The sequence below is a fragment of the Amblyomma maculatum genome, chromosome 11 (assembly GCF_055883805.1).
Source record: "Amblyomma maculatum isolate TAMU_Amacu chromosome 11, ASM5588380v1, whole genome shotgun sequence".
Lineage (NCBI taxonomy): Eukaryota > Metazoa > Arthropoda > Arachnida > Ixodida > Ixodidae > Amblyomma > Amblyomma maculatum.
The window spans coordinates 161,825,436-161,851,778 of record NC_139354.1 but is presented as its reverse complement, the minus strand read 5'-3'; positions in this window follow the sequence as shown (position 1 = coordinate 161,851,778).

Genomic DNA, 26,343 nt, shown 5'->3' with positions numbered 1-26,343 from the left:
TCTTTGCAGTTGTTCTACATTTACTGTTGTGTGGTTGATTTTACCAGGTGTGTGGCATTAATTAGTAATTATGAATGAATTAGGCATTAATGTGTAATTAGTAATGAAATAAATAATAAGTCATTTATTTGCAGTTAGCCATTAATTGATTAGTAAACAGTCATTGATTGCCATATGGCCATATAAGCCACGCATTCGCGCATACTGTGGTGGTGCTCTGCGATTGGTGGAGACCTCCATGACGTCATCCTGTCTCGACCGATCAGAGCTGCCGCAAAAGTGTGATACTTTGGCTGACGACAACGATGAGGCAATATAAAGGCCTTTGCCAAACGGATGCACCTGCTTCATATTCGTGCAGTGCTGGACACCGGATATATTCAAGTGCGGGGGGTCTCAGACCTCTCACAAAAACTGATGAGGGTTCTCAGACACAATGACACCCCCTGACTTTAAGTGATAATCTTTTCATGTATCTAAAATAATAATGTGGGAATTGTGAATTGCACCTTTATTGTAATGCTAGTGTAGTGCATCTGGCAAGTATATTCCCACTGAAATCAGGGCTAGCAGCTGGTAATCGATATGCCTCCAAGAGTATATGATACCTATATGATACCTTGCTTGTGACCATTGATGAAATAGAAACTTCAAAAAGGATTGAAATTGAATCTAAGACAGCAGCAAAGGTAGGAAGAGAGCCTAGTGGATTAGTGAACCAGCAGGAGCTCAAAGGCAAGATATCCAACAGTTAGTTGTAAAGGAATGAATTCCAGGAAAAGATATATGTAACAAGGGGACCCAGGTAGCCAGGTGGGCTGGTGAAGTAGATAGCTTGTAGGAATAAAGCAGTTTACACTGGAGAGGGTAGTTGGAGAAAAACTATAGATGCCTTTGTCCTAGCTGTATATTGAATTCGATTATGCTAATGATATGTAACTTGAAACTTACATGCCCTGGAGAGGCATGCTGTGTTGAACATTTGCATACCTAAGAGAAACTGAGATATTTAATGTTTAAATGCATTTTACCGTCATATATTTAATACAAGCTGTTTTCATAGGCAGCTGAATTTGACGCACATTTAAGATGGCGCACATATCAAGCACATTAATTTGAGTGCACTAAAATTGCCCTTAGTAACTAGGTCTAGGTCGGTTATCCCCCATGAAAATAGACACCTAGTAGACTTTGTTCAAACGTACCCATTTCAGCTGGAAAAGCACATTTCCAGATGAATTTCTAGCTGGACGGCCATGTTTTCCAGCTGGAAAAAAAATGATATTCCAGATAGAGGCTTGACTGGAGGTGTAAATTTTTCAGCTGGAAATCTCAAAATTCCAGCTGGGCATGCATGATTTCTGGTTCCATAATCTAGCAGGCAATAGATGTCATTCCAGCTGGAATTGCTTTTTCCCAGCCGGAAATCGCAGTTTTCCAGTTGGATAATTTCGGTACACGGTTCCATAATCCAGCAAGAAATGAGTGTTTTTTTTCGTCTGGGATGAGCTTTAACATCCTAGAACAGCTCAAGCTATGCGACATGCTGTAGTGGAGGGCTTCATAAATTTTTACCACTTGTGCACTGACATCGCATAGCACATGGGCACCTCCAAGCAGTCTCCACAGCCGTGAATCGATCCCATATTCTTCAATAGAGCAGTCGAGCACCCAATCACTGAGCCATTAGGTTGAAGCTCTATTTAAATACTTATACTTACCATGTGGATTGTATATAGACATACACACATCAAATGAAAAAAAAAAAAACTGAAGTTATCTATAGGCGGCAAAATGGAACTGCAGTTTCACTTCACTAGCTGTACCATGCATGTTCTGCAGCATACAGTTTTACTGATTCTGACAGAATGTATATGATAATATCGATAGTATTAATTGGTAACTCATGGATGCATTTAGAAACACTGAGCTTTGTTCACCACTTGATGCAGCATATAACTACAGTAGAACCCCGTTGTAATAAACTCGGATACAGTAAAGTGAAACTGAAGTCCCAGTCCATCTTCCATAGACAGCTGTACTTTTTCCCCCCTTTATGTAAAGATAATTTTGGTAAAAATCGGTTATAGTAAAGTGGGCCTGGCCGCGGCGACGACTCCCAAGATATGACATCGCCGCCCGCGATGTCATATCAAAATCACGGGGAAAAGATATATATATATATATATATATATATATATATATATATATATATATATATATATATATATATATATAGATATATATATTTGTATTTCAAGACAAAAATAACACAGAGTGTCCTTTGAAGTGGCTTTACCACCAAACTTAGCAGTATTCAGAAGAAGCCTGCTTTACAAAGGCCTCGGAGCCGTGAGGGAAAGCACGCAGCGCGTAGGATAAAAAAGGAAAAAGCTGTCTACAAACATGGAAAGGAAGCGGCGCGGTCCGTTCAGAGAGTAAAGGAGAGTAAAAGTGTACCAAGAAATAGTTAAGGGGAAGAAACGGGCAAACATTCCCAGCACTGTGCAGCAGAAAGCATGAGGCAGCGGTGGCAATGAAGTGAAGGTGCAGCGTGTGTAGTTTTGCAGTGTTTTATATGTTCTGTATGCTGATGATAAAAGCTTTTTCTTACTGATTCGTACATATATAAGTAACCTATTAAAAGGAGGAAACATTTTTCTTCAGTCACGGTTAAGATCAAATGGACTTGTTAAAATCTCTTTTGACTTTTAAACTTTAAAGCAACTTTATCAATGCCCATTTTATTTACCTTAAAAATTAATAACAGAATAGAAATTATCTACAGCTTTAAATCGCTGGCCGTCATTTTTGATGCACATACAGAAGGAACAGAACAGATTACATATATTGCAAATAGAGTGCCACAGTCTGTTGGTGTCCTTTGCAGATGTCTCAGAATTTTCTCCAAATCTAAAGTTGATAATCTACAACAAAATATTTGAATCTTATCTTAACTACTGCCATTTGGTCTGGGCCACTACATCAAGCACTAACATTAATAAGTTACTAATGCTTCAAAAGAAAGTAATTAGAATAATTGTCGGGGACAGTTATACAGCTCATAACAGCAGATTTGTTTTCTTAAATACAAGATTATTTGCATTAATGTCCTCTCTAAATACCAACTAGTATATTATCTGAGGTTCTCTTCTCCCACAGCAGCTGCTTTTCTTGTGTCCCTCGCTAAATTAAAACCAAAAGAGAAATATATCTTCACCCGATGCAGTGATAAATTGGTTCTGCCACCCTTAAGAATAAATTATGCAAGACACTGCAGGCACTAAAGTAGTTCTCATTGCCTCATTTAATTGGTAAATAAATATACTTCCAGGGTAAATGATTTCTTTTCCCCATCTCTGAGGGCACTGAAGTTGCATTTTGTCGTGAGTATGGTTGATGTACACCAACATTATTATTCCATTACATATATATATACATATTGCCGTGTAATTCGTTAGCTTTGTTTGCAAGCTCCCTTGTATGCCATTTTATTGTTTATGTTGCTTTTGCACTGGGTCACTCACTTTCAAGCTACAAAGTGGTAGCTTTTTCGTCTGCGGTCGCTGAGTCACAACCATTCTCCGAGCAGAATTTAAGGTACGTGTGGCGTCGAGGGTCCGTCGAAGGGACAGATGGTGCAAGGTGGTTGAAATTCAAAACTAGTTGAAAGTGCTCAGCAGCACTCACTGTTGTATCAGCTATAAACACAGTAGTGCCTTACACTTGCCGTCACGGGCGAAAAGGGGGGAGGGTGAGGAGAGACAGGTGGAAATGTTTATGGCGTGAACATTACCAACTGCAAGCTGCTGTGGTCAAGTGTAAAATATATAATGTTCATTCATTCATTCATTCATTTTATGGATAAGGAGACATGAAGCAGTAATCTACTGTTTTTGAGTACTGCAATTCCTTTATTTATATTTGCAGTCTTCTGAAAGTGAAGCTTCCAGTACAGCACTTGGAAAATATTATTTAAAATATAAGACTGTTGGGACTGTGATTGCTTCAAATACCAATGAAGAGAAACAAGCCATATATATCTCCAGCTGCTTGCTAACTTCACCTTGAAAATAAACTGACATCTGATGCACAGACCAAATGGCTAGCCAATTGAACTGAATTTAGCATAGAACTTGCTACAGCAAACAGCTCATGGTTACATTTAATGAAAACTCAAGTCCCAGTTTGTCTTCTGCAGACGACTGTAATTTTTTCACTTTTATAGTAAATACATTTTTGACAAAAATTTGAGGTGCGTCTGGCCGCGCCGACGTACTTCCCATGAATTAAAATATACCTATAGAAACGCAAAAGCAAAAAGCAAAGTTTTTTAAACTCTTTACCACTAGGCTCAGCAGCTCTGATAAGCAGATATAGTAAAGAAATTTGCTGGTCCGAGTGACTTTACTATAAAGGGGTTTTACTAGTACTTATTCAACCTGAATTAATGCTTTCAGGACCTGCATTATACGAGCTCAGTCAAAAAAGACCAATTGGATATTTTCAACTGTAACCATTTAATTTTCCAACTGGAACCAATGGTGTTTTTTGACACTTAACCCATTGCAGCCAATAGGTGAGACCAATTGCACTCAGTGGGTCCAATGGGATGTGCCAATGGTACGTATATACAATGGGTCACACTCATTGCGTACAATGGGCCCAACGGAACATACCGAATGGGACAACAGGTAGACTGACTTACAATTTGCATGGAAACATGCTTGATGGATATCAAGGAGTACAGGCAAGCATACGTCTCGCATAAGAAATGCAATACTGTACAGTTTCACAGATGCATTATATAACACAAGATTCCATACACCCAGCAAACATACTTCTTAATTCCTACTCTCATGCTGGGGTCAGTCTTGCCATTCGAGTGTAGCTATTTCATTTAATTTTGTAGGCGCAGCGATAGTAAGAGGAAGAATTGTGTTTGACAGGTTAAGCTACTGATAGTCATATATCCAAACCAACTCGTCCAGTTTTCTGTCTTCCAGAAGTTAACTGCTGATTGTTGTTATTTTGAATATTGTGTTTGTTTTCTTTGTGAAATATGGAAATTTTCCCATGGATACACCCAGCGCAGTTGGCCAGACCAATTGGACTCAGATGGTAATTGTCTCACTGTGTGCATATGGGTTTGATTAAGTGGGCTAACCAGTTGGTAAAGATTCATTTAACCGAGTAATCATTTGGAACATATATGAACTGATTAATACTATAGTTATGCATAGATGGCACTCTATAGACTAATTTGCACAAGTAGTTGTAGGATCCAAGTCACCTATCAAATTGGAACCTACTGGAATGAGATTTTCAAATGGAATCAAGTGTTCCAAATAGACTTTCCAGTGGGTTCCTATGAATTCCAACTGGAACCCATTGAGCCCAATTGGGCTGCCTACTTGAAAGGAAAATTCCAATTGGAAAAAAATTGAGTGCATCAGTACGATTGACATTCCAGGGGGTTCCAATGTTTTTTTTTTTTTTTTTACTGGGGCCACTTTAACTCCCTCTTTGCCATCGCACAGATGAATCGTAAGTGTATCATACTTTCTTGTGGTACACTAGCTTCGACGTTGACATTTGTTAGCACTACATGTTTACAGAATTTTCAACCTCTAGTTGCTTATATTTCATCTGGAAGTTTTCTAAATGACATGAAATAAGGAAAAGTTTTGGTCATATATAAAAGATGAAAGAATATTTTCCAAGGGCCTTGAAAAGGTTATTCTAAGCCACCTCGACATAGTCAAGCACAATATTTTATCAAAATCTTGGCATGGCTTTCGAAAGGGCAGGTCGATCCGCCCTTCTATGGTTGAAACATTAAGGCTGACATATTCACTTTTGGCATTTTTGTTTTGTTTATTATGCCATGTGACTCTTAATAAATTAGATTGTTATAGTGTCCATGCTCTTTTGCAATCATATCTAACCGGCTGAACTCGGTACATTCACATCAATGGCTGTCATTCTAATTTGCTATGCCAGGCGAAAACCTTAACTGGTCTAACTGGTTTAAGGAACAAATTTCCAGTTAATCGCAGTTGAATTACAGTTGGGGATCCATTGTTATCCAACTGGGATGAACTAGAAATTTGTTCCTTAAGCCAGTTAGAGGGATTTGCACATATATGTTCCACAAGGCAGCATTCTTGGGCTGTTCTTAAATCTAATTTATACATAAATGATCTCATGCATCAACTTAAGTTTGTCTTTTAGCTCAACTAATAAACTTGATATGTTTGAAATGGCTAACAGCATGCACTGTAAAAACTACTTGAACTACCAAATAAACAGCCTAAAAATTGATGAAACTAAAATCGAAGGAATTTTATTTGCTCCCAAAAACAAACGTGTTTCCCCAAGCCTCAATTTAAAATTAAGAAGTCATGAAATAAACGTTGTGATACAGCATAAAATCCTAGGTGTATATTCTCAAGTCAGCTGACATGGGATAGTCATATTGAGCAGGTATCCAAAAAACTCCTGTTGTAGGTATGCCCTCTTTCAGACCCAGAATCAAGTTTACCCTGTCATATCCTGTTCCCACCTTAACTATTGCATGCTGGTATGGAAGGCAACTACTAAAAAAAAAAAGACATCAGTGCACTTCTGCCTCTAGAAAAAAAAAACGCCGTTTGTTTCATAAACAATGTACTGTCAAGCTTCAACAGAGCTAACCATTCAGCATCAAATTGTCTATCTATATTATTTCTTTATAATTTATTATTAGCATCTTTTTATCATTTGCACTTTGATGATGAAAAATGTCAGCAATTTAATAACCCAATCAGGGGCAACATTGTTTTAATATTTTGTACCTGTGAAAAAGGGATGATTTGACATTGCCAAACTAATTACCTCCTTTAGTCTTTTAACTTGTACAGTGCTGGTTCTACTAAATAAACTGTATTTTTCCAATATCAACCTTGTGAGTGACAAAGTTTTGTGTTTAATATTTCTAGAGGGGCCTGTGTTTTCTATTTTACTGTGCATTGCATGGTACCTTGTTCACTGAACATATAAATGTGAATTTCATGTGCATTTTGCTATGTTATTTTAGGAATAGTAATGTTGCATATTGTCGATACTTTGGTTCATCTTTCATTTAATGCAAGCACTCAGAAAAGGCTGAATTTCTTCATTAGAAACTTCTTGTTTGAACTTTTGATAATTCTGTCACTGCAGCCTCCCTTACCTCGTCCTAAACTGTCTCTGCAGTTTTTTGTCCGAGAGTTCATAAATGAAATGTTCAGCATAAATTAGATGAATTGAATTAAAATAATTTGAATTACAGCTGGGCTTTTGAATGGGAAATCACTTCTTTCCAGCTGGAAACCATATATATTCCTGCCAGAATGACATAGTTTTCAGGCTGGATTATTGAACTGCCTATCCATCTGAAAAGTATTTTTGTTTCCAGATGGAAAATTTACATCTCCAGTCAAACAGCTAAACAATTTTTAGCTGGAGTGACTCCAACAAGTCATATAGTGACATATATATGATCCTGCACAACACTAAATAACATATACAACTCGGTGCACTCGCGTCGATACCATGCATGGAGCCAAGCATATAATAACTAGGCCATAATTAAGAGGTGCTATATAGTACTTGGTTTTATATGCTAGTGTACTGACTGTGTTTGTGTGATATTATGTAGATATGTTAACGTAATGCCTAATGCCAGACCAGGTGATTCATATTAGTGGGTGAAAATGAGTAGCTAGAGCCCTCTGCTTTATTGTTTATGTAAATAGAAAAAAAAAGGGTGCCCCACGGGGTAGTGATGAATGGGTAGTAAGCAAACCTTTCTAACAAAATACTATATCTGTGCATGTGCTCTGTTGCAGGCAGAATTTAAGAGATTTAGTTGCAAAGTACTGTTAGTTAAAAATGTCTTCACGGTAAGAGACAGGGGGAAAATTCTGCAACCCACTGCTTCAAGTATATTTTTATTATATTGTTTTATAGTCATTATTGAAAAAGTGCATAACAATGTAGAGAAGACTATATCAAAGGAATTTTGCTTTGTAATGTTAAATAATGTTTATAATACAACATAATGATATTCTTTGATAATTTATAACAACATAATAATTGTAACATTGAAAATATCAGATAATTACTTATGTAACACAAACAATAATACAACATACACAATAGTTTTATTATTCTAATGTTGCTACCAGCTGAAGAATTATTTGGCAATTGCTGATTTGCTTCTTGTTCATTGTTTATTGGCATAGATGAAGCATGTATCTATGAGCGGAAACAGGTCTTGTCATCACCTTTGCATGCGGTTCACTCTGCGGAGCAAGCACTTTACATTAACATGACCAATATATGTGCAGCAATCCCGTCCTTTGAGCTAAATTGTAGAATATATTTATAGCAAAAGTTATAAATTTTCAACATGGATCTTTTTTATCACATTAACCAATTCCTATCACTGCTTTGCCGGCTTCCGCCCACGATGCAGCATGACAGCCAGTGAAGAGGATATCGGGTACTTTTTTGTAAAAAAATATAATGGGTGGGCTTTACAGCAACATAAGTTGACATGCAGAGAAGCCCCCTGTTTGTATACTGAGGACGTCCTTGCATTCCATCATTCTACAGTGTTCCTTTTTCTTTTCTCTTTCAAAAACAGCGTACCTGAAAAATCATTGAGATGGGCAGTAAGTAAATATTTTCCAGCGCTGAAAAATTCGGCAGATATAATATGTGCCGCGTGACTATAGTTCAACCCGCATGCATTAAATAAATATTTTAGTTTTTTATTATTATTTTGCATGATCACCACAGCTCGTTTCGTAATATATTCAACCAGCTGTTACGCCCAAATGCGAGCACCCTGTTCTTTCTGTGGTACATATGTCTCACTTGTAATATATGTGGCACATATGATAACAGGCCGCGCGCACTACCGCGACCCTAATGTGATTCGCATTTCATATAACCTAGAATTGCTTACACGGAAGCTCTACGGATAATATATAGCTACGCTTCGGCGTCGTTTTGTCGGATGTCCTGTTCACTGCAGTTCTCTGAGACACTCGAAGTTGTATACTATCTCGTGTATGGTGTTCTCGTGTCTCCCAGGCCGCGACGTCGTCTGCCATCTCAGCTGCAGCCATGGATGGTATAACAGAATCGGCAGGCGAAAACTAAAACACACCATCTATGCGGACCTTTATAGAGCCTGAAATTTAATTTGTAAGTGCAATATTTCATTTGCGGTTGCTTTCTTTTTCTTTTTTTGTCAACAAATGGTACAGTGCGGCACTGCTGCAAGCTACTTTCACTGCGGGACGTATTACAAATGGCGGCGCACTGTAGTTATAGTAGAGTCCCTAGAAGTATTTGCTAGTCTGCCGTCCGAGCGGGGTTCCCTACGGAACCGGTTGGCCGCTTCCCGGATGAAAGCGCAGGGGGCGCTGCACGCATTCGGAGCGTGGTCGCATTGTGGACGTGGTGCTGTGGCGGTTGTGCCGTACTGCGAGTCTGCGCCGCGCTGATCCGTTGGTGCCGTGGCAAGGCTCGTGCACCACGTGCACTTCTTTTCGCTCGCGAGCCGGAATGCGCGCAAATTAGCTAGCATGTGTGCAAGTGTGCCTTTTTTATGGATGCGTGATCGCGTCATCTCCAGAAAACGGGGTAAGCGTGATAGCACGTGTTTCTTGCCTGGGTGCAAGAGCGGGTAGCGCTCGTGCAAGGTGAAATGCTCTCTCTTCAGGACACCGAAAGACGCAGGGAAGAGGCAAGAGTGGGAGCGCAACGTCAAGCGCGACGGCAAAGCCAATAACATTGTTTATTGCCTCAGCTAGGGCATAAAGGAATGTGTAAAACGAAAATTAAAAGGCGTAATAAATGGAAGAAAATAGGTTGGCTGTGTTCTAATAAAGTTCAAGAGAGAACGATGGTAAGGCCCTGCCGATATTGTCGGCTTCAGTGGCGGGCAAACCCACAAGGGGTGAATATCTTCCTCACTATTTGTGAGTTGTAGACAGGAAATCCTGGACGTTGATATAAATATCGGTATATATAAATATCGGAGAATCCGGATCGGGGTTGCCCTCACATTACTGTAACACGAACAAGCTATAGTGTCGACGTTTGTGAGCGACACCTCAAACCCTGCTTTATTGAGCGAAGTTTTAAGACAGGTAAAGGTAATTGAGATTCCCCGGGATGTTACGCAACTCACGAAGGATACCATCTCAATGCTGTTTCCTGACACTCCAAAATACTTGTTGAAACCCCTGCCTCTCAAGAGAAAGGATCACTTGTACGACCAAAAACAGTCAGCAGGGAGACCTGCAGAGAAAGAAAAAAAGCGCACTGATCCTGAAGCATCAGTGAAGCCAGTTGAAGAATACAGCGGTGGTGGATCGTGTGACGCCAGCCTGCCCCAGGAATGCTGAAAGCTGCATGCCACCGCCACTGGGGACAAATGTCGATATTTCTGATGTTGAGCAATTAACATTCGCATAGTGCCACTCAAGCGAGGACGAATCTCCGGAGGCAATCTACGCAAATCGGCGAGTTCTGTTCCATCGCAGTGATACAGGGGAAGCTGCCATGAATGCTGCTGTGTGCATTCGAGGAAACAAAGTCAAGGAGATAGCTGTAAAGTCGGCAGAAGAGGTAATTAATTTTCTGTAGGACATTGCGAAACTCAGCTTGTGTCCTGGCAGCGGATTGAAGCCTATTACCAAGACCTTTCCCTCCTACAATGGGCGTTACTTAATTTGCGACGAACTGTACCAATATTTTTGATGCAGCTTGCATATAGCCTGCAAATACTTGCGAAAGCTAACTCAGAACGCCCTGTCTAGAAGAAGAAAAAAATTAAGAAACAGACTTCTAAGTCTCGAGCAGTTTGTCGTACGAAGGACAAGGTGGCAAAGCTCTAGGTGAAATGAAAAATGAAAAGGAACACCTTTCAAGGACAGAGTTTGAAAGAAATGTTAGTGCCCTTCCTCTCAACTAACAGCTGACTGCTAAAACATGTTTCAGAGGTTGCAAAACACAAGTCAACAAAAGTGATGGCATACTCTGATGAGTGGCTACTAGGCTTCCTAAGCGCCAAAGAATGCCTATCAGCAGTTTGCCTGAAGCGCGGTGCGAGTTGAAGGGCTCGGGTTCCCATCTTTCGTGCTTTAATTGTGCATGCATACGAAAGTTTCTAGTTCTACATACGTGTTATAACTTAGCTAAACGTCCGAAGAAGTTAAGATGAAACTATAGCGTGAATGAAAACGCCGGCGACAGCGCTCTATTGCTTGCACACATGGTCCTTGGAGCCTAGAATGTGCGTCTAGTACAGTCCTCCATGCAAGCGCAATCGTTTGCACAAAATCCTCAGAAGTCTTCATTACAATACAGCACTGCGGTAGCTTCAGCAGGATAATAGGGTATAAAAAGCAGCTTCGTTTCTACATCGGCTCAGGGGCATGCGCGCAAAACTTCGCTCACGAAAAAAAAAAAAATCGTATCCTTGGTTATGCCAACAACTCGGCTGCGAATTCAATATTACGACTAAACTGAAATCAAAGACTAAAGAGCGGCATCGCATGTACAAGGCACCTGACAATGAGCATATGCAGCGAATGCACTTCGAAGCGCACGGGCGCGCGCGTCGTCTGCTCCGCTGGCAGTGGCACTCCGCTTCACCGCAGCGCCACCGCAGCGATCATTCAGCGGCAGCCCCCGCCGCGGCCGGCGGACGACAGACTAGCAATATTTCTAGGGACCCTAGTTATAGAGGATATTCTAGGCACTATATAGAGGCTAGTCAAATGTGCTAGTCTCTTTCCAGGGACCATTACCACATTGAGAACACTTCCCGCATTGACTGTTTTGGTAAGGCTCTCTTAGCATTACTGAAAGCTATATAAAAAGAATTCACAGTGGATTTATTGCATCAGTCATTTATCGTAAAATTTGCGCGTAGATACTTCAATCATTTGTGCTCCCGGTTCCTTCACGTCGTTGGGATACAAGCGGGACAGTGTGTGTACCTGCGAGGTTTGTGTACAGTGCGAGTTGCTTACAGCCCCTTCGGTCGCGTCTTCTCCAAGTGTGCAGTGCTGTACTTAAAGTAGTACGTAGTACATGTTAATTTGGTGCGGTAGCTACCCGTATAGCTACTCGCTGTGTCAGTATTTTTTTTTATGTTGCTTTCCCGAGAACTGACCCTCATATGTAAGTGCATCGTTGTTGCTTTCAGCTGTTTTAGGCACAGCCTGCCTGTATGCTAGCACACCGTTTGTTGTGTGTGCTTCGCCCCTCTGTACCTGTGCACTGCAGAGAAGCACCAGAGCAGATGATCATCACTGTATTTTAGTTCATGTCATGGGCCGCCGGGACTTCATGTTCTGCCTTGTTTTACATGCTTACATTTTAGTTAACTGTTAATTCGTAAAATATAAACAGAGGTTAACTTTTCTCATATAGCTGTAAATATTTCGTCATACTGTCCAGGATGCCAAATGAATTGTTGAAATGTCAGGATGACGCTAGAAATATATTGATCCTTGTTTACCCTTTTGTGCTGTGCTACTGCCACAAATTCTGAACAGAACCAGTCAATTCATTTTCTATTGCTGTCCAAAAGAACTTAATACTCTCTTCATCAGTTTAAAAGAACTTCTGCTTATGTTGCCTCATATATGTTCTGTTTTCACCCAGAACCTCTCCACCTTCCCCAGTACTTCAAGAAATAAAAGTAGTCACTGAGCCGAGCCTAATTGTCCTTTGCTACTTTCACTAGAAACACATGACCCTGCTCGTCCATGTCATGGGCACGGTTAATGCAGACTTTGCAGAGCATGCTTTTCTTGTCTGCAAGATTTGGGCATTTTCAAAACATATTCATCATTGCTCGTAGGAGGCATGCCCATGTGGACTAAAATACTGACTCTTCTAGAAATGAGCCCCACCTTGGCTTATGTGTCATGACATCAACTGTAGTTGATGTTGGGACTTGAGTCACATGTGCTGACTCTGTAACTACAAAAGGCCTCAATTCAACCGGGAAGGGCATTCTTACACATCTCTTGACTGTGGATCAGTGCACTTGTGCTATTTCGAAAACATGAAAAAATACAGATCAAAACAGGATTGGTGTGCTGGGTGTTTAAATGTACAGCAGTGGACAGTAGGTGCAGCAATTTCACAACAGTCCATGTGCCTGCTACGTTGTCACAAGAATGCACACAAAGAGACATATATATTACTTTGGTTGTTTTTATTCTAAAAGTCTTGTGAGCTTGAAAGATTCCTTTATGCCGACAAAAGTATGTTCTCTGTGCGAGTTCAAAGTGTTGTGATAGTGCCTGCTGGCCACAAGGTCAAAAGACATGCACAGAGAGAGAGAGACCCTTTTATGAAGAACAGAGATTTTAGCCGTTTAAATTTCTCTGACATGCTACTCTGTGTAGGAAGGGGAATTCGGGAGGTAAAGATGGAAAAAGAATCCTGAGGAGATTAAAAGAAATGAAGAGGGAGATAAAATGCAGCCATTAAGTGCGTTCTAAGGTGCATCGTGGAGTCATGGTATAAAATGAAATGATGAAATGCATAGTCCGATAAATGTGCTTATAGAGTTCACAGCGTGAAGAATGCCACAGTGTGACATTCAAGGTGAATTTAGTTTGTCTAAAAGTCCAATGTCTTTCAAATATGTAAATAAAAAGTTTGTTGCGAGTCTCTGTTGCCTAGGGCAGGCTGAGAGACCGAAAACAATGCCCATTGTTAAAGGCACTGGGTAGAGCTTTTCTATGCTATGTTCGTAGTATGCACACTCGTCAGCGTATGCAGGGCACTCAAAAGACATGCACATGTTTATTCAAAGCTTTAGGCACTAAAAAAAATTATTACTGCTTAGAAGTGTGCTTCCTGTCATAGCAGTATGTGTACACATGCATGTCCTTTTAAGAACCAGCTGGCAGTAAATTTACTACCAGTAGATTATTATACCTGCAGCTGTATGCGCTCACGTTTTCTGTGATTCAGTTAACTTTCTTTTCAGCCGTTTAATGTGCTACTCCTGTGTGGGTAAAGAAAGATCACTTGGGGTTTACTTCTTTAGTTAATGGGTTTAACGTCTCAAAGCATAGTAGAATGGTCCAGAAATTTAAACCACCTGGGTTTTATAACGTGCACTGACATCGCACAACCCAAGGGCGCCTTGGTTTACCCATCACAAAAGGGGTCACCGCGGCATGGAACTTAGGGTCTACCTCAGTCTTTTTGTGAGCCGAAGTATTCAATGTAAGTGTAGTTAATGCAAAAATGGTCATACTTAGATCTGTACTGTAACGAAGAAATGCTGCTCTTTTGCTGTTATATACACCTGAAAAAAATTTTTAATGTGGGAAATTTAATAAAGCAAGCAAGAACACTAGTTTGGCGTAGTTTATTTTGATATACGTAATATAAGGTGTATGTAGATGACTTTGTATCTTCTTGCCTGCTGTTCCTTGTATCGCTTAGCGCAAGTTTCTCGGCATTTGACAACTGCCACAAAGGACAAGGCCTGCTATTTTAAAGCAGATTGAAGATCAGGACAGTTTACATGGTTAAACCACATGAGAACATATGTCGCTGCTGATGTCACACGCACATTTAATGTAAGCAAACACAAAGGCAGGTAAATTTAAGACAGATGATGTCACAGAAACAGCCGAAAAGTGGCCAGCCATGCCACCTGCCAGAGGCATGCTGTGAGGTGGGCCATAATGTGTGCTGCTCAAGCTGCCGGGAGTGACATAGATATAAAGCCCAACTTTAACCAAGCCGTATGAATGTGCTTGTGTGACCTAGGGTAGCATGTCTAGCCTGGGACTCAAAAGGCGATTCTGATCTCACCCTCCCATCTCAATGGCGAAGCTAAAGTTAGCAGCACTTGCCGATTCCACCGCGACGTGCGGTCTTGTGACGTCACAGGAGTCACCTGTTCATGTCACCTGCCAACTGCAAGAGGTATCCTCAAATAGTTGAAGACAAAGGCCACGGCATCAGACATACCTCACATCTTTATTTGCCCCATGCTTTTGCAGTAAATTTGAATTCGGCATAATTTTTTTGCTTTATCTTGGTTGTTGAAAAGTCCTACCTTTGTTAAGAAACGAAGGTGCCATTTAAAAGCACTTTATGAAGCAGAATGTATATAATAGGTCACAATCTTTTGACTCTTTTATGAGGCACAAATAGCCCAAAGCTCAAGATGTATGTAAGGTGAGGATGGTCTTGTCTGCTTCCCTGAGAAACTTTGGCAGCTTCACAAGTTCCCCATTGTGCAGCTTAACTGCACGCCCCAAGGCATGGGGTCCTTTGACCAACCATGCAGGTAACCTGCATGCAACAAGTGTGCTACGAAAGCTTTAGTAAAAGTTCACGAGGAATCTGTGCTTGGCTTGGTGACTACTGCTGTCAAACCTTATAGGCCACAATGTCATGCAAAAGGTGCTGTCACAGATACCAAAGCCAAGGGAGTAAGTAGACGGGGCATTGCGACAAAAGCAAGCATTTCTGAAGAGTAATAAAATCATAGGAAGTGCCAGGCAACTCTACTCTTTGTTCTTGCAGAGAATCAGGGTCTGCCATTATGGTACTCTCGGTGGGGTGGCACAAAGAAAAAAATGGGGGAGAGTATTGCTCTTTATAAACATAATTCAAAAGAAAAAAAAACTAAATTGTAACAATGAGAGCTTCACATGCTTACCAGGAAGGAGGCATTATATGAAAGTGTTCTTTCTGTCAGGGCCCGAAAGGGGCTTTCGGATAGCTTTGTAGATGGTGCCCGCCTGCCACCGTCTCTTGCCTTCCTTCGCCATAGTCATTGCATACAGTGCATTAGGAGTGCACAGTAACTGTTCAAGCTTTGCAACCTGTCACCAAAGATGCAAGATCACTTGACTGGGTGGCAGCAGTGCCCTCAGCACTGCATGGGCTAAGATGGCCTTAGAGCTTGGGTTTAAAGTTGCGGCTCCATACGCAGAATTCTATATGGGGTTTTATGGCGCATAAGCAACTGTGGCTATCACAAATGTCCTGGCTTTTGATTCATTATTGTCAAGTGAAGTAAACTTAGGGTGTTACAGCAGAGACATGGATGGAATAAACTATGGTGTGTGCAAAGAAAAAAGTCAAGGCTTATATACCTATTTTTTTACTTTTACCCCGCCACAGTGGCTCGGTGGTTAAGATGCTCAACCACTGAACCAGGGTACAGTGGTTTGAGCCGTGGCAGCCATGTTTGAATTGATGCAGAAAGCATAGCACCCGTGTACTGTGAACAGTCAGTACCTGTTAAAGAAGTTAAAGGTGATTGAAATGATCCAGAGCCCTCCCCTACAGTGTCGCTCATAGCCCAAGTTGGTCTGGAATGTATACAGCTGTTGTGCTTTTCGTCCGGTTCGATCATGAATTCAACCCATAAAGCTATTGATTAAAAAATGTAATTCCACTGGCTGCAAGGATGTTTTAATATTTAGACATAGTAGGTCAGAAAATATGACTGGATAAACATGTTTACTAAATGCTAAGTAATTTAACTGCATGTGTATGCAACATTCCCCATTTAGGCTCTTGGAACGTCCGATCACTGTTAAAAAGGGAGCTGATCAGTGTAGCGCCTTAACAAAGGAGCACTATTTAATTATTTTCACGGAAACCTGAAGTAAAAGCAGATAACCTTGTTGGTGGAAAGTAGTCCTAATAAATAGCGTCGCAGGTCAGTTCCAGCCCAAAATGGGGAGACTCGACTATTCCTCCAGTAGGTGCGCTGAATAGAGCGCCTCTGCAACTCCAGCCAAGGAACAGGCCTACTGGTAGTCTACCAGATATGGTTCCCTCACCACCTTGGATACACAATGCAGTGCCTGCCTATAACGATCGTTTGTGTGTAGAAGTTGAGTGGTCTGGCTTACATTAACTGTGTACTTGTTCTGGTCTCACAGGAGAATGGCAAAGAAAGCGATTTACGCCAAAGGCTTGCTCTCGACAATGCCGTAAGCTAACCGGTCAAGTGAATTGGTAAATGAGAACATAGAGGTCATTTGCCCCGTGCAAACATCTTTAGCTATTTCTGTCTGCTCGTACAAAATCGTGACTGCGACATGATGAAAAATATTGGTCAACATAATTCACTGTCCTAGTCACCATGCAAGCCACCACACGACACACGATTTGAAGGTTAGCAAAAGTAAGGAACATCCCTTTATCTTGCACGCGACAATATGCACAAAAGGCCAGAAGGGCTATGTAATATATGCAAAAGACTAGCTCATTCCTACCAAATGCCTATACCTGAATTGAGCAACACTTTACATAACCAACTACCGTTCTGAAGCACCCGGGTTCGAACCAAAGAAACATAATGCAACTTGTAGCATAGACAAGACAGCAATGCAGCAACTGACTACTCTCCAGCCGTTCTGTATTTCACTTCCTAGTTTTCTTGCGTACACATGTGCAACAACACCGTCTTCATCACATTTCCACCGCACTTAAAAAAAACAAAAAAACCTTGCTGGCAAATGGCTAAATATCCTCTAATACATCACAGTCTTTTAAACCTTGCGGGAAGCTTCTTTTCACATTTACTTCTGCGGGGAGAAGGAAGAGGAGTAGTAGTTGCTGCTGTTGAGGCACACTTTGGTTGAGGGGGGTCTGTCGGTTCTGTGTCGGGCAAAGCCAGAAATGAGGAAGTTCCCGGGCTAACATCTGCGTTATTGGGGTTATGCGAGGTTGGACTCTGGTCTGCGTTTCTGGTAGTGGACTGGTCGACACTCGGGTGCAGTCAGTGGGCAACAAAATGTTAGCGGGGAGAGCCATCAGAGCTGAGGGCGGAGGTTGGCGCTGAACAACTGCTTTTCTAACAGCTCATAATTTGGACGAGTGCCACACTCGCCCATCATCCAGCAGGTGTGAGACTGGTCCAATTCGCTCAACAACTCTTCGAGGCTCTGAAACCGAGCAGCCAGCTTGCCTCACACAATCGGCTTGCAAACTCGCACATAGTTGCCAATCTGAAAGTCATAGTGCTTGGTTCCACTCCGCTGGTCTGCATAAAGCTTATATTTGGCTTGCTTCTGCTCTAGCCACTGGCAATAGAGCTTCAGCGCTCTTGTACGATCAGTCGAGAAGCACTGATCCGGGCAGGCACACAACGTTGTCTTATGCGAGGCATCTGGCCATGAACTAGGATGGCTAGTGCGATTCCTGTCTTGGAATGTGGCGCACAGTGGTAGACACAGTTATAATAGCGGTACGTAGGTCACGTCGCTCGCAAAGAGTCATATGAGCATATGCCCTGAAAACCCTATTAAACTGTCCTACAAGTCCATTGGCTTAAGGGTCATAAACTGAGGAGTAGCAGTTACGTATACCCCAAGGATGAAAATTGTGGTCTGTGATCCGACACTATTTCTTCAGGGTAATCCTCGTGAACAAATGTACCTAGAAGCAATTCTTGAACTGTGGCAGTTGTGAAAGAAGCCTCCGGCCATTTACTGTAATAGTCAATGAGTGTTAGTGCAAAGCGACAGTTACTAGGAGCTTGGTCGAAACGGCCCACGATGTCAATAGCAGGCTCATCCCAAAGCTTGCCTGGCAAAGCAACAGGTTGCAGAGGAACAGTAGAGACCTGAACAATAGCAGCACTGCTGGAAGAATCATCTTCGACTTTCTGCACTTCACTAGAAGGAATCAGACGACTTGCAGACAGATTCCAAACAGCCCACTTCGCCGCACCGACGACACTTTCGTTTGCGAGCTTGCCATGTGGGGTCGTTCGCCAAGTGGGCAGGAGAACCGCAGCGACAGCACGAACACTCCGGAAGTGCAGATGAAGATTTACATACGTGGCAACTGCATTTGATGCAAGGGACCTGAAGGACCCGTTCTGATGTGCACTCGCATCCCACGCGCTGTACTGGTGCGACCTCTTCCGACAGCTCCTTTGAAGCTTGCTGGCACTGTCTAGCGCGACAGAGTCAAGAAGGAGATGGCGTTCACTGAAATAGTGACTAATGGTCTTCACCAGCTGGTCCCTGATGATGTCCGCGAAGCTCCCAAAACCGCAGTCGCCGACAAGGCTGCGAAGGGCAGCGATGTACTCATATGCTATCTCTCCGGCAGTTTGTACTCGGCAGTGAAAACGGTGGCGTGCGGCGATCACATTTACGGAATATTTGTAATGCGTCGCCAGTATAAAGATAGCATCGTCACCGAAGTGTGAGGCAGCAGCGGTAGGCGCTGAAGTGGACGACGGCGACAATGTGTAGAAAATTCGCTGGCAAGATAGCCCTCTCCGGTTAGCAGAAGTGTGGAGGTATCTAGTGGAGGCACCAGACGCCAGCATGTAGTTGTGGAACGCCAGCCACCATTACTCCCACGGAAGGGCGGAGGCGGCTGAAGACCTGAAAAGCTCATGATAGACGGCCAGCAGTCCACGCCGAGGTCCTGGTTTAAGCTAACATCCTCGTCGCCAAAATATGTAGTATCTTACACGAGACAGGAACGCAGCAATTGACTGTTCTTCTCGCTGCGCGCGTGCAACACTTCGCCTTTACCGCACAACTCACAACACAAAATAGCTCATGCGTACCAATAGCAATAATTAAAACCGCCGCAACAAAATTAACACCTTTAAAGCTATGACGAGCAAATATCACACAGATGAAACGCTACTCGGCTGAACACTTGCAGAGCGCCATTTTAAACGGAAGCGCGCATCTACTGACGTCATCATGCGCGGGTCACGTGAGTGTGACGTATTTCCGTGCGTGGCAGCAGGAGAAACGTGCGTGGGGTCGGCTGCTGCCACGTGCGTGTCTCCAGCCTCGGCCTATAGACGGCCATACGCACATCAAATGAAAAAAAAAAAAAAAAAAAAACTGAAGTTATCTATAGGCGGCAAAATGGAACTGCAGTTTCACTTCACTAGCTGTACCATGCATGTTCTGCAGCATACAGTTTTACTGATTCTGACAGAATGTATATGATAATATCGATAGTATTAATTGGTAACTCATGGATGCATTTAGAAACACTGAGCTTTGTTCACCACTTGATGCAGCATATAACTACAGTAGAACCCCGTTGTAATAAACTCGGATATAGTAAAGTGAAACTGAAGTCCCAGTTCATCTTCCATAGACAGCTGTACTTTTTTCCCCCTTTATGTAAAGATAATTTTGGTAAAAATTGGTTATTGTAAAGTGGGCCTGGCCGCGGCGACGACTCCCAAGATATGACATCGCCGCCCGCGTACTACCTAAAATCACGAGGAAAAGATATATATATATATATATATATATATATATATATATATATATATATATATATATATATATATATATATATATATATATATATATATATATATTTGTATTTCACGACAAAAATAACACCGAGTGTCCTTTCAAATGGCTTTACCACCAGACTTAGCAGTATTCAGAAGAAGCCTACTTTACAAAGGCCTTGGCGCCGTGAGGGAAAGCACGCAGCGCGTAGGATAAAAAAGGAAAAAGCTGTCTACAAACATGGAAAGGAAGCGGCGCGGTCCGTTCAGAGAGTAAAGGAGAGTAAAAGTGTACCAAGAAATAGTTAAGGGGAAGAAACTGGCGAACATTCCCATCACTGTGCAGCAGAAAGCATGAGGCAGTGGTGGCAAGTGAAGGTGCAGCGTGTGTAGTTTTGCAGCACTTGACTGCCACTCGCATTTATCATTTATTGCCTTTTAAAAGACAGAAATAGCAAAATGTGACGTCATGTTCATGCAAGGCTTTGATTTTCACTTGAAATCAAACTTGGTTGTATTCGTAGCCACATCCTCATTCTTCAAAGGTACTTCCACTAGATGTAAAAAATTTTGTAACTGAAAAAAATTGCATGAAGACATGATAAGGGAGAGATGGAAGCTATTTCAGAGTGTTTTTTTTTTTCATTAAGCAACAAGACATGTTCATTAAGTGCCCACTCAGCTACTAGACAGCATCTTCAGGACCATGTCATCACCAACAACTGATATAGCAAAGACCCTGATGCTATAGTGGCTCACACAGCAGTCAGCTCAACCGCCAGAATGTGCTAATGTGAAGATATGAAGCAATTTGAGAACAAATTTTGTGTTCCATATGACAAGAAATGAAGCTCATTAATGCAGTAGATTGAACATGTTTGTGTTGCATGAAGGGATGACAGCACACAAAAATGGATAGGGGCACATATAGCAACAAACGACAAGATGAGCACTCATTTGTTTGGTCATTCCTTTAAGAAAAGGAATCACGAATTGTGTCTTCATCATTTCTGAGCTGTTCATTCCTGTCTGCCAAGGTTTCAATAATCTTTAAGGGAGGAGATAAGAAAGAAATATCTAACTATGGACCAATATCCATTCTATCCGATTCTTCAAAAGCTCTAGTTATAGTTAAAAAAAACTGAGAACTCTTCAAAAAACACTCTTAATATTAATGAAAGTCAGTTCGGCTTTTGCAAACGACGGTCCACTGAATCTGCTCTGCTGCTGCAAAAAGAAATTATTTTTCAGGGTACTGAATGTAAGAATACAACATTATAAGTATGTTTTTAGACTTTAGTAAAGCACTTGTCTCCTCAATCATAAAATATTGCTTAATAAACTTGAAAGGTACAGCATCCGCGGCTCCCTTCTTATTCTGTTTCGATCGTATCCGAGTAGGCTGTCTGTATTGATGGTATTCTGCCTAGTTTAAGAGCTATACAATGTGGAGCTTCCCAGGGTAGCCTTCTGGGTCTGTTTCTTTTTAATGCTTAATGATATAGTTATATAAACTTGCTTTCGACGTTATATATGTTTTGTATGCTGATGATAAAAGCTTTTTCTTACTGATTCGTCCATATATAAGTAACCTATTAAAAAGAGGAAACATTGTTCTTCAGTCACGGTTAAGATCAAATGGACTTGTTAAAATTGTCAATAGTAAGACATCTCTTTTGACTTTTAAACTTTAAAGTAACTTCATCAATGCCCATTTTATTTACCTTAAAAATTAATAACAGAATAGAAATTATCTACAGCTTTAAATCGTTGGGCATCATTTTTGATGCACATACGGAAGGAACAGAACAGATTGCATACATTGCAAAGAGAGTGCCACAGTCTGTTGGCGTCCTTTGCAGATGTCTCAGAATTTTATCCAAATCTAAAGTTGATAATCTACAACACAATATTCGAATCTTATCTTAACTATTGCCATTTGGTCTGGGCCACCACATCAAGCACTAACATTAATAAGCTACTAATGCTTCAAAAGAAAGTAATTAGATTAATTGTCGGGGACAGTTATACAGCTCATAACAGCAGATTTGTTTTCTTAAATATAAGATTATTTGCATTAATGTCCTCTCTAAATACCAGCTAGTATAATATCTGAGGTTCTCTTCTCCCACAGCAGCTGCTTTTCTTGTGTCCTTCTCTAAATTAAAACCAAAAGAGAAATATATCTTCACTCGATGCACTGATAAATTGGTTCTGCCACCCTTAAGAATAAATTATGCAAGACACTGCAGGCGCTAAAGTAGTTCTCATTGCCTCATTTAATTGGTAAATAAATATACTTCCTGGGTAAATGATTTCTTTTCCCCATTTCTGAGGGCACTAAAGTTGCATTTAGTATGGTTGATGTACACCAACATTATTATTCCATTATGTGTGTATATATATATATATATATATATATATATATATATATATATATATATATATATATATATATATATATATATATATATATACATATTGCCGTGTAATTCATTAGCTTTGTTTGCAAGCTCCCTTGTATGCCATTTTGTTGGTTATGTTGCTTTTGCACTGGGTCACTCACTTTCAAGCTACATAGTGGTAGCTTTTTCGTCTGCGGTCACTGAGTCACAACCATATATTCTCCACGCAAAATTTAAGGTACGTGAGGCGTCGAGGGTCCTTCGAAGGGACAGATGGTGCAAGGTGGTTGAAATTCAAAACTAGTTGAAAGTGCTCAGCAGCACTCACTGTTGTGTCAGCTATAGGCACAGTGGTGCCTACACTTGCCGTCATGGGTGAAAAGGGGGGGAGGGGGAGGAGAGACAGGTGCAAATGTTTATGGCGTGAACATTACCAACTGCAAGCTGTTGTGGTCAAGTGTAAAATATACAATGTTCATTAATTAATTATTTAATTAATTCATTCATTCATTTTATGGATAAGGAGACATGAAGCAGTAATATCTACTGCTTTTGAGTACTGCAATTACTTTATTTATATTTGCAGTCTTCTGAAAGTGAAGCTTCCAGTACAGCACTTGGAAATAATAATTAAAATATAAGACTGTTGGTACTGTGGTTGCTTCAAGTACCAATGAAGAGAAACAAGCCATATATATCTCCTGCTTGCTAACTTCACCTTGAAAATAAACTGACATCTGATGTACAGACCAATTATGGCTAGCCAATTGAACTGAATTGAGCATAGAACTTGCTACAGCAAACAGCTCACGGTTACATTTAAGGAAAACTCAAGTCCCAGTTCCTCTTCCGCAGACGACTGTAATTTTTTCACTTTTATAGTAAATACATTTTTGACAAAAATTTGAAGTGCGTCTGGCCGTGCCGACGTACTTCCCATGAATTAAAATATACCTATAGAATCGCAAAAGCAAAGTTTTTTAAACCACTAGGATCAGCAGCTCTGATAAGCAGATATAGTAAATAAATTTGCTGGTCCGAGTGACTTTACCATAAAGGTGTTCTAGTACTAGTACTTATTCAACCTGAATCAATGCTTTCAGGGCCTGCATTATACGAGCTCAGTCAAAAAAGACCAATTGGATATTTTCAACTGTAGCCATTTAATTTTCCAACTGGAACCAATGGTGTTTTTTGACACTTAACCCATTGCAGCCAATGGGTGAGACCAATTGCATTCAGTGGGTCCAATGGGATGTGCCGATGGTATGTATATGCAATGGGTCACACTCATTGCATACAATGGGTCCAACGGAACATACCGAATGGGACAAAAGGTAGACTGACTTACAATTTGCATGGAAACATGCTTGATGGATATCAAGGAGTACAGGCAAGCATACGTCTCGCATAAGAAATGCAATACTGTACAGTTTCACAGATGCATTATATAACACAAGATTCCATACACCCAGCAAACATACTTCTTAATTCCTACTCTCATGCTGGGGTCAGTCTTGCCATTCGAGTGTAGCTGTTTCATTTAATTTTGTAGGCGCAGCGATAGTAAGAGGAAGAATTGTGTTTGACAGGTTAAGCTACTGATAGTCATATATCCAAACCAACTCGTCCAGTTTTCTGTCTTCCAGAAGTTAACTGCTGATTGTTGTTATTTTGAATATTGTGTTTGTTTTCTTTGTGAAATATGGAAATTTTCCCATGGATACACCCAGCGCAGTTGGCCAGACCAATTGGACTCAGATGGTAATTGTCTCACTGTGTGCATATGGGTTTGATTAAGTGGGCTAACCAGTTGGTAAAGATTCATTTAACCGAGTAATCATTTGGAACATATATGAACTGATTAATACTATAGTTATGCATAGATGGCACTCTATAGACTACTTTGCACAAGTAGTTTCAGGATCCAATTGACCTATCAAATTGGAACTAACTGGAATGAGATTTTCAAATGGAATCAAGTGTTCCAATAGACTTTCCAGTGGGTTCCTATGAATTCCAACTGGAACCCATTGAGCCCAATTGGGCTGTTCACTTGAAAGGAAAATTCCAATTGGAAAAAAAAAATTGAGTGCATCAGTACCGATTGATATTCCAGGGGGTTCCAATGTTTTTTTTTTTTTTTACTGGGCCACTTTAACTCCCTCTTTGCCATCGCACAGATGAATCGTAAGTGTATCATACTTTCTTGTGGTACACTAGTTCGACGTTGACATTTGTTAGCACTACATGTTTACAGAATTTACCAGACAGAATTTTCAACCTCTAGTTGCTTATTTCATCTGGAAGTTTTCTAAATGACATGAAATGAGGACCCCGCAGGGGGCACCTGTTAAAGCAGGTGTTTGTGTGTTTTGTGCGACACCACGGACCCCGAGCACCCACGCTTAGCCGTGCGTGGCATCGCCGTGTCTGGGGAAAAGGGGATCCTGGTGGTTGAGCCGATGCCGAGTGTTTGGACCTTTAAGGCCCCTCGGCGGAGGCAACACACCACTTTGGCCCACGCTTCCCACAGACGGCACCTCCGGGCTGACCCACCCGGGGGAAATCGGCAGTCGCCTTTTCCTGTCCTCCACTTCATCTTTCACTTTCCTATCTCTTTTCTCAGCACTGTCCTGTCTCCTCCTCATTTCTTGTTTTTCCTTTTTTCTTGGCGGCGAGGGTTAACCTTGTGTGGAGTAGCTACCCTGAGTTGCCCATATTTGGTTATAGTGGCGGTGTACTGCTGGCGTGGGCAGGACTTCTTGCAAGTTCCTGTCCCGTCCCCTCGTTGGGCTCCATGGTGGGTGGCAGGCACAACTACCGAAAACACAAACCCTTTCATGGATTCTTTCTCCCAAACAAATGATCGCCCTCCAAGCAAACGAGGGCGGACCGATGCTACAAGCCATTTCTTTGTGAAAACAAAAGAGACTTTCCCAAAGTTCCATGTCATACATAGCGAAGAGCTAGAAAAACCCGCTCGAAAAATATCCCCTTTCATAGTGTCAAAGTGTCTCACTAAAGACCTGGGCCCTGGATACAAAGTATCAAAACTTGCAAATGGTGACCTCTTGCTAGAAGTACAAACTAAGTGCCAGTCCTCCAACCTGAAAAACATTGTGTCGCTTGGGGACATCCCCGTCGTCATCACTCCCCACCGATCCTTGAACATTGTAAAAGGAGTAATATCTGAGATAGACTTCATTGCTCTCACTGAAGATGAAATGGCAGAAGGACTAGCAGACCAAAACGTCATAGCGGTTCACAGAATAAAAATCCGAAAGGATAACAAGGAGATCCCTACAAAACATCTGGTTCTGACTGTCAATAGCTGCACCCTCCCAGAGTCAATTGAAGTTGGATACATCAAAATAAACGTCCGACCGTACATCCCAAATCCGAGGAGATGCTTCAACTGCCAGAAATACGGCCATGGTTCGCAAAGTTGCCGTGGCCGCAGAACTTGTGCGAAATGTGCTGCGAACGACCACAACTCTGATAACTGCACCGCAGACCCACGCTGTGCAAACTGTGAGGGGGATCACCCCGCATACTCTCGATCCTGCCAAAAATGGAAAGAAGAAAAGCAGATCATAACAC